Source organism: Balaenoptera borealis, assembly GCF_965194805.1.
Source record: "Balaenoptera borealis genome assembly, chromosome: 17".
NCBI lineage: Eukaryota > Metazoa > Chordata > Mammalia > Artiodactyla > Balaenopteridae > Balaenoptera > Balaenoptera borealis.
In genome coordinates, this window is record NC_138876.1 from 31,647,786 (window position 1) to 31,656,672 (window position 8,887).

Sequence of the window (8,887 nt, forward strand, 5' to 3'; positions counted from 1 at the left end):
TAGGTCTAACAGTTTTTTGGTGGAGCCTTTGGTATTTTTCTAAAAATAATATCATATCACCTGCAAACAGGCAATTTTACTTCTCTTCCTTGGATGTCTTTTATTTTGTTTATTTCCCTAATTATTCTGGCTAGGACTTTTAATACCATGCTGAGGTGGAGTGGTGACAGTGGGCACCTTTGTCTTTTTCCTGACCTCAGAGGAAAAGCTTTCAACCTCTCACCATTGAGTATGATGTTATCTGTGGGCTTGTCATATATAGCTTTTATTATGTTGAGGTATGTTCCTTCTATATTCACATTGTTCAGTCTTTATCATGAAAGGATACTGAATTTTGTCAAATGATTTTTCTGCATCTATTGAGATGTTCATATAATTTTTGTCTTGCATTCTATTCATGCTGTGAATCACACTTATTGCCTTGTATATGTTGAACCATCCTTGAATCCTAGGAATAAATTGCACTTGATCACAGTGTATGATTCTTTTAGTATGTTGTTGAATTTGGTTTGCAAATACATTGTTGGCAATTTTTACACCTATATTCATTTGGAATATTGGCCTGTAGCTTTCTTTTCTTATAGTGTCCTTATATGGCTTTGTGTCAGAGCTGGCCTTGTAAAATGAGTTTGGAAATTTAGCCTCCTCTTCAGTTTTTTGGAAGAGTTCAGGAAGGATTGGCAATACTTCTTCATTTATTTTTTAAAATTAATTAACTAATTAATTAATTAATTTTTGGCTGTGTTGGGTCTTCGTTGCTGCACTCAGGCTTTCTCTAGTTGCAGCAAGTAGGGGCTACTCTTTGTTGTGGTGCACGGGCTTCTCATTGCGGTGGCTTCTCTTGTTGCAGTGCACGGGCTCTAGGCATGTGGGCTTCAGTAGTTGTGGCATGTGGGCTCTGTAGTTGTGACTCATGAGCTCTACAGTGCAGGCTCAGTAGTTGTGGTGCACAGGCTCAGTTGCTCCACAGCATGTGGGATCTTCCCAGACCAGGGATCGAACCCGTGTCCCCTGCATTGGCAGGTGTATTCTTAACCACTGTGCCACCAGGGAAGTCCCAGCAATAGTTCTTTAAATGTTCGACAGAATTCACCAGAGAAAACTTTTCATCCTGTGCTTTTCTTTGTTTGGAGGCTTTTGATTACTTCAGCTCCTTACTAGAAATTGGTCTGTTCCTATTTTCAGTTTCTTTATGATTCATTCTTGGTAGGTTGTATGTGTCTAGGGATTTATCCATTTTCTTTTTAGATTATCCAGTTTATTGGCATATAATTGTTCACAGTAGTCTCTTATGAACTTTTGCATTTCTGTGATATCTTTCGTAATGTGTCCTCTTTCATTTCTGATTTTGAGTCTTCTCTCATTTTTTCTTAGTCATTATTTCCTTTCTTCTGCTAATTTTGGGCTTAGTTTATGCTTCCTTGTCTAATTCCTTAAGTTGTAAAGTTAAGTTTTTTATTTGAGATCTTTCTTTTGTGTAATGTAGGAGCTTACCATTATGAACACTCCTCTTAGTACTGCTTTTGCTGCATCCCATAAGTTTTGGCATGTTGATTTTCCACTTTTGTTTCAAAATATTTTTTTAATTTTCCTTTAGATTTCTTTCTTTACCCATGAGTTGTTTAGAAGAGTGTTCATTTCCACATAGTTGTGAATTTTCCAGTTCTTCTATTGTTATTGATTTCTAGTTTCATTACATTGTGGTCAGAAGAGATACTTGGTATAATTTCAATCTTCTTAAATTTGCTGAGACTTGTTTGGTGACTTAACATATGATCTATTCTGGAGAGTTTGTGTGCACTTAAGAAGAATGTTTGTTCTGCTAATGTTGGATACAATATTCTGTATAAGTCTGTTAGGTCCATTTCACCTAAAATGTAATTCAAGTGCAACATTTCCTTATTGATTGTCTGTCTGGATGATCTATCCATTGTTGAGTGTGGGATATTGATGTCCCTCCATATTCTACTATTATTTTTTGTTGTCTATTTCTCCCTTCAGATCTGTATTTGCTTTGTATGTTTAGATCCACTTATGTTGGGTGCATATATATTTATGATTGTTATAGCCTCTTGATCTGTTGACCCCTTTATCATATATAATGAGCTTCTTTGTCTCTTATTACAGTTTTTGACTTAAAGTCTATTTTTTCTTATATAAGTATAGCTACTCTTGCTCTCTACAGGTTCCACTTGCATGGAATATCTTTCCCCATCCCTTTACTTTGAGCCTATGTGTTTCCTTAAAGCTGAAGTGAGTCTCTTATAGGGAACATATAGTATTGTTTTAAATCCATTCAACTACTCTATGCCTTTTGATTAGAGAATTTAATCCACTTACATTTAGAGTAATTATTGATAAGTAAAGAGTTAATAATGCCATCTTTTGTTTTCTGGCTTTTATATAGTTTCCGACTTCCTTTCTTCCTTTCCTTCTGTCTGTCTTTCTGAATTGATGATTATCCATAGTGGTATGCTTTTATCTCCTTCTCATTATCTTTTGTCTGTCTACTGTAGGTGTTTGTTTTGTGGTTACCATGAAGTTTACATAAAACATCTTATAGATATAACAGTGTTTTAGTTAATAGCAACTTAAGTTTGATTGCATACAATAATTCTGCCTTTTTACTCCCCCTTTTTAATTTTTTGATATCAAAATTTACCTCTTTTTATGTTATTTGTTAACAGCTTACAGTAGCTATAGTTATTTTTAATATTCCTTCCCCTTAATCTTTATACTAAGTTGTTAACACACCATATTACAGAATTCATTTTTTAATCTGCCCATATACTTAACTTTACCAGTGTTGTATATTTTCATATGTTTTCATGTTAATAAGTAGAGTTGTTTTATTTTAGCTTGGAGAACTCCTTTCATCAATTATTGTAAGGCAAGTCTAGCGATGATGAACTTCCTTAGCTTCTGTTTGTCTATGAATGTCTTTATCTCTCCTTCATTTCTGAAGGACACCTTTGCCAGATAAAGTATTCTTGGTTGGAAGTGTTTTTTCTCTCCGTACTTTGAATATATGATCCCACTGTCTCCTGGACTGTAACGTTTCTGCTGAGAAATCCTCTGATAGCCTTATGAGGTTTCCTTTGTCAGATAAGTTTCTTTTCTCTTCCTGCATTTAAGATTCTCTCTTTGATTTTTTACTGCTTTAATATAATGTGTCTTGGAGAAGATATTTTGAGTTGAATTTGTCTGGGGACCTATGACCTTCAAAAACATGCATGGCCAAATCTCTCCCCAGATTTTAGAAATTTTTCAGCTGTTATTTTTCAAAATAAGTTTTCTGCCCCCTTCTCCCTCTCCTCTCCTTCTGGAACTCCAATAATTTGCAAATTGGTACATTTGATGGTATACCATAGATCACATAAACTTTCTTTGCTCTTTTTTATTATTTTTTCTTTGTTCTCTGAATGGATAATTTCAAAGTGCTGTCTTCTGTTTCTTATATTCTTTCTTTTGCCTGATCCATTTTGTTGTTGATACTCTATATTGTATTTTTCATTAAATTCATTGCATTCTTTTTCCTCAGTAGTTTTATATTATGATTCTTTTTAATGATTTCTATCTCTTTGTTAAACTTCTCATTTTGTTCATGAATTGTTTTCCTGATTTTATTGAGTTCTGTTTCTCTATTTTCTTGTAGCTCACTGAGCTTCCTTAAAACAGTTATTTCGAATTCTTTATTGGGTAACTGGCAGATCTCCATGCCTTTGGGGTCCATTACTGGAAGATTATTATAATACATTTGTGGTGTCATGTTTCCTTGATTTTTCACACTCCTTGAAGTCTTGCATTGTTTACGTCACATTTTAAGTAGTAGTCACCTTCTCCAGTCTTTACTGACTAACTTTGGAAAAGAACTACCTTCTTTTGGGCCTACTAGGGATTCTGAGGTTTTCTTTAGATATGCTTTCTCCACACTTCTTGCTCCCTCTTGTGGCAGAATTATTAAGCTTGTATACTTTCTTTCCATCCTGCTGCACAGCCGGCCAATTACTGACAGCTTCCTTTTTGTTTACCCAAAGGCAATGTTAAATGTTCAAGTTTGCAGTCACTTTCTCACCCACAAATTCTGTTCAGCTTTCTGCACATGCTCACTAGTTGTCTGCCAAATCTTGCTCTTGCTACGTTCAGGAGCTTTACAGGGAGCTGGTCACGGGGTGGAGGTGTGTGGGTGTGGTGCACAGTGTGCTATGGGTACCCATGTGCCAGTTAGGGGGATTCATGGGTGAGGCACCCCAACAGCTATGGTGTGGGCCTCCTGATGGAGTCCATGATGCAGTTTAGTGGGATCCATGTTCCTCTGATGCATTTTGAGCCCTGGCTGCTGTTCTCCCAGCCGCCTACCATTTCCCAGTCCTACAGCTTATGACTCAGTACTACAGATGGAGTGAGAGAGAAATGGGCCTCTGGTAGCATCCCACACAGCTGGGGAAGCTGGGCACTCACTCACGTTCTCATTTTCCTTCACGGGAGAAATCACAGACTTAGAAGGGCTTTCTTGGCACTGAACTGTGCCACCTAGGGGGAGGGGTGATGCAGGTAAACTCAAGCTGTTCCTCTCACCCTCTTCAATTTGTCCAGTCTCAGATATTTTGTTCCAACAGTGTGCTGGAACTTCTCTATCGGACTCCTGGACTTCCACAAAGTCTCTCTCATCCATGGGTGATTGTCTAAGCCAGTGTTCTCCAGGGCTTCTGTTCCATGGGCCAGTCCTAGAGCCAGTTCATGGGCCACTTCAGGATCCACAACCAGAACCAAGATCGGTTTGCTTACTACTTAATGCACAGGTGGACAAAACTCCTCCTGGGCACTTTGGCATGTGCTGCTGGATCCCACAGCTCCCACAGAAGCACTTTTTTCTGTGACGGATACCAAATTGTTGTTGATGGAGGGATTCCACAAGGGATATCTTATTCAGCCATCTTGATAATGTTACTCACCTCCCTCGATTTCTGAACACAGTACTTCATTGACTTCCATTTCCAGTGTTGTTCTGAGAAGTCTGACACCATTCTGATTCCTTATCCACTGAATGTAGCCTGCTTCCTTCCCCCAGTCACACCCTGGACGCTTTCAGGATCTTCTATTTACCCTCAGTCTTCTGAAATTTAATAATGTGAATATATGTTGCCTCATCTTATTGAGCCATTTTAGTCTAGAAACTTGTGGTTTGCCATCAGTTCTGATAAATTTCCTTGTATTATCTCTTTCTCTGGAATTAGTTATCTTGGGCCTCCTTGAATTGATACTACTGTTTTCCTTTCTTCTTTCTCTGGCCACTTTTCTTACTTTATGGAAAATTTCTTTAGCTTTGTCTTCCGAGTCTTCACTGCAATTTTTATTTATATGATCATATTTTAATTTTTTAAGCTTCTTTTGTTTTCTAAAGAGTTCTTTTTCAGTATCCTGTTCTTGTTTCTTCTCTTACCTCTCTGCTGCCAGTAATTATAGGTTTTCTTTTTTGAAGATTTCTTTAGTTCCCTGAAAATTTTCCATTTCCTCAGTGCTTTATTTTCTTTCATATTAGAATTTTTCCATACATTTTTGGTTATCCTTGGTTTTCTGTTTCTAATATTATTGACACACTAAAAACCTTATTGGAAGTTTGTGTCTATGGATAGAGTGGAGTTTGGGTAGTGCGTGTCAAGTGGTAGGCTTTGTGTGATAGGGCAGGGACCTTGATGATGAAGGTTCCTGTCTATATCTCTAAGTGTTTTCCTCTTAAGTTCAACACAGAACACCCCCAGAGAAAAATTCTTCAATCCTTAGTCAGGGAAGAGCTTTAATATCTCATTGTTCAGTGTGTAGACTTTCATTTTATCTCTACCTTGAATACAGTGTTCTCACCTTCCGTTAGTATCACTGAATACAAAATCTCTCTGGGTTTACCCTCTAATGAGTAAGTCTCAGCTTTCAGCCAGGTATGGTGAAGTTGACACCTGGCAGTGTGGTGTGGAAGGAAATTTAGAGGTATCATTGATTCTTACACAGACTTTGCACCAATCCTTGTATTTCCAATTGTACCTGCATCCCACTTTCAGGGATACCTGTTATTTGTATCCCATACTTTTTCTCTTCTTTTCCCTCTCAGTTTTCTGAGGTATATCCTTAAATAACCTCCTCATAATGTATACATATGAAATAAAACTCCTGAATCTTTACTTTATGTATGTGAAAATGTATTTGTTTTGCTCTGATCCTCAGTTGATAGTTTAGCTGGGAATACAATTCTAGGTTTAAAAATCATTTTTTTCCCGATAAATTTGAGAGAGCATCACTCTATTGTCTTCTAGCATTCCATATTATTGATTGGAAATCTGATACTAGTCAGAAAATTTCGTATGTTATCTATTCCTTATTTGTTGATGCTTTTATTATTTTCCCATTAACTTGCTGTTCTGGAATTTTACACTTATATACTATTGAACATTGTGAATTTCAACCCAGCAGTAATCTTTCCTCCAGCATCCTGGTTTCATTGAGATAACTGCTCCTCCTCCATGCAGCCCTTGTGATTCAATTACACTTGCTTCCTTTCTACTTTAGGAATGATCTTTAATTAATTCTAATCTTATAATGTGATCTCATCCCCCTTGTTAGTGATTGTTTTAGGAATGGGCAAGGGACACAATTCTGGAAAAAGGGAGAGTTGCTGGAGGCTTTTGGGAGAGCCCTTTATTGCTCTTAAGAGAGAATTATTGGGAGCCTCTTTCTCTCTCTCCTTTTGGAAATAGACAAGGAAGAATATTGCATCACTTGCTTCTGTCATTCATTTTTGACAATGAGGAACGCTATGTCTAAAACAAAGCTAACCCACAGAGGAGGACAGCATTCAAATAAAGCTGAAGCCTGATCATACTAGGCCTGGACATCTGCTTTGCTTTTAGATTCCCTGTTATAAAAGCCAATAAGATTTCTTATAGTTTAAGACAGTTTATATTGTTTTCTTGTTACTCAAAGCTGAAGGTGTCTTAACTGATACTAAGTTGTAGAAAAGTCTTTCGTCTTTCATTCTTGAGTCACGTGAACTGAGGCGTCGGAAATATGGATGGGGAATAGGATTGTCCCCCTGTGGAGTAGTTTAACAGTCAGACTTTCAGTTTAGCCAATAGCATTACTTCCACTCTCTTTGTTCCTGACCATTCTAAACCTTGTGCCTCTTTAGGTGTCATATACATAGTATTGTCATGGGGTTTAGAGACAGAGTACAGAGCTACGCACTTCATAGCTAGGTAATATTTGCATGTTATTAAATGGCTTTGTGCTTTAGTTTGCTTATATTTAAAATGGAAATATAAGGGTATCTACTGCAGAGGATAGTTGTACTAAATGAGTTATTTTATGTAAAGTGTTTGGCATGTAGAAAGTGCTGTTTAATTGTTAGCTACTACCAAATTACTCCAAATCTTTTCTCCTCTTCATTTTTAGCAACAGTACCCTAATCTTGTTCAAGATGTTCAGTTAGAAGTACTAATTTTCTGAAATTACCTTCCAGCTAGATTTGGCTGTGTAATGCAGTTCAGACCAATAAAATGCAAGCAGAAAACTACTGGAGGAGGCTTTGAAAGAACCTAAAATGTTTTTGCTCAACAGCCAGAATGTATCTCTTCTTCTTGCCCCACCCCTTAGTTCATAACTGGAATGGGACACGATGCTTGGATATACAAAAGCCGTCTTGCAATCCTAAGAACAAAATCTACACACTTTGGAATGTAGATAAAAAGGAGAAAGAGCCAATGCAGATGACTTCCCTTAGCAGTATATCAACCCTGAAGTATCCTGGAATTCTTACTGTAAGAGGAAGAAAACACCTGTTTTGTTAAGCACTGTACTGGAGTTTCTGTTACATACGGCCAAAGGCAGTCCTAACTGCTACCCACAAGACCTTCCAGGCAGGGAGGTATGCTCTTCTTGCCTTTTGAAATCTTGATTTTAGGGAAGTTATTTTCTTATTCTGCTTTATACTTCAACAGATTTCCATCCTCTTTTCACATTTTAGATATTGCTTAGTTATCTACAAATAATTTCAATAACTTCTTCCCATCCTCCTTACCTTTAAGGTACTCCTTTTCTATCCTCGTATTTTCTCCTCTAGAGGAAAGGGAAATAACAACAGTAATACCTAACCTGAGGACTGTGAACTTTAATGCTTTTAGGAGCCATGGGCAATGTAAAAAATGAAGTATCCAGATATAAGATACAGGGATTGGTGAGAACTGTGGACACATGGAAAATGTATGACCTTGTTAATGATGCTTAAATACAATTAAAATAAATAAATATTGTATCACTCAAAGAATATATACCTGTAGGCCCAATGTAATGATAGACTGCAATTCCATAAACTCTGAATCTGATTTAAAGACATATATAAATGTTAAAGAACTCTCATACTTACTGACCTGCAATGCACATTTTCACTCAAACACCAACATCAGTAACAACAAGACAACACACAATTAAGACCTTTTAAAATTAAAGGTGTATTTAGCTAAAAAACTTCCACTTGTTTTTTTCTAAACAGTTTTTTCCCCTTTTTGAATTTTGGCTGCTACAGAAGATAATTCAGTAACTCTAATATTACACTCAATAGGCAAAACAAACAAACAAAATCCTCTCTGTGGGGGCTGCTATGGCTTTGGAAGAAAACCAACCAGGAAAAATGTAAGATAGCAAAATGTGCATTTCTCACCCCCATTTGTTCTCAGTTTCTTTCTTCTCCTCGGCTTAATATACATGTTGAGGAGCTGCATTATAGTAATGGCTTTCAGCCCTGTAAAACACTTTAAAACCATAATAACAAAGCGGTTGTTACTAATGCTACCCAGTTTATGCACATAAACCACCGGTGTGTACCCTGACTTCCTGTAAG

The 8,887-nt window shown here is 37.0% G+C and overlaps 1 long non-coding RNA gene across 1 annotated transcript in view; it reads left to right on the plus strand.

Annotated features, from left to right (window-relative positions):
- Positions 1-8,887, plus strand: part of LOC309615155 — a 36,467-nt gene that overhangs the window by 11,139 nt on the left and 16,441 nt on the right. The window lies entirely within an intron of this gene.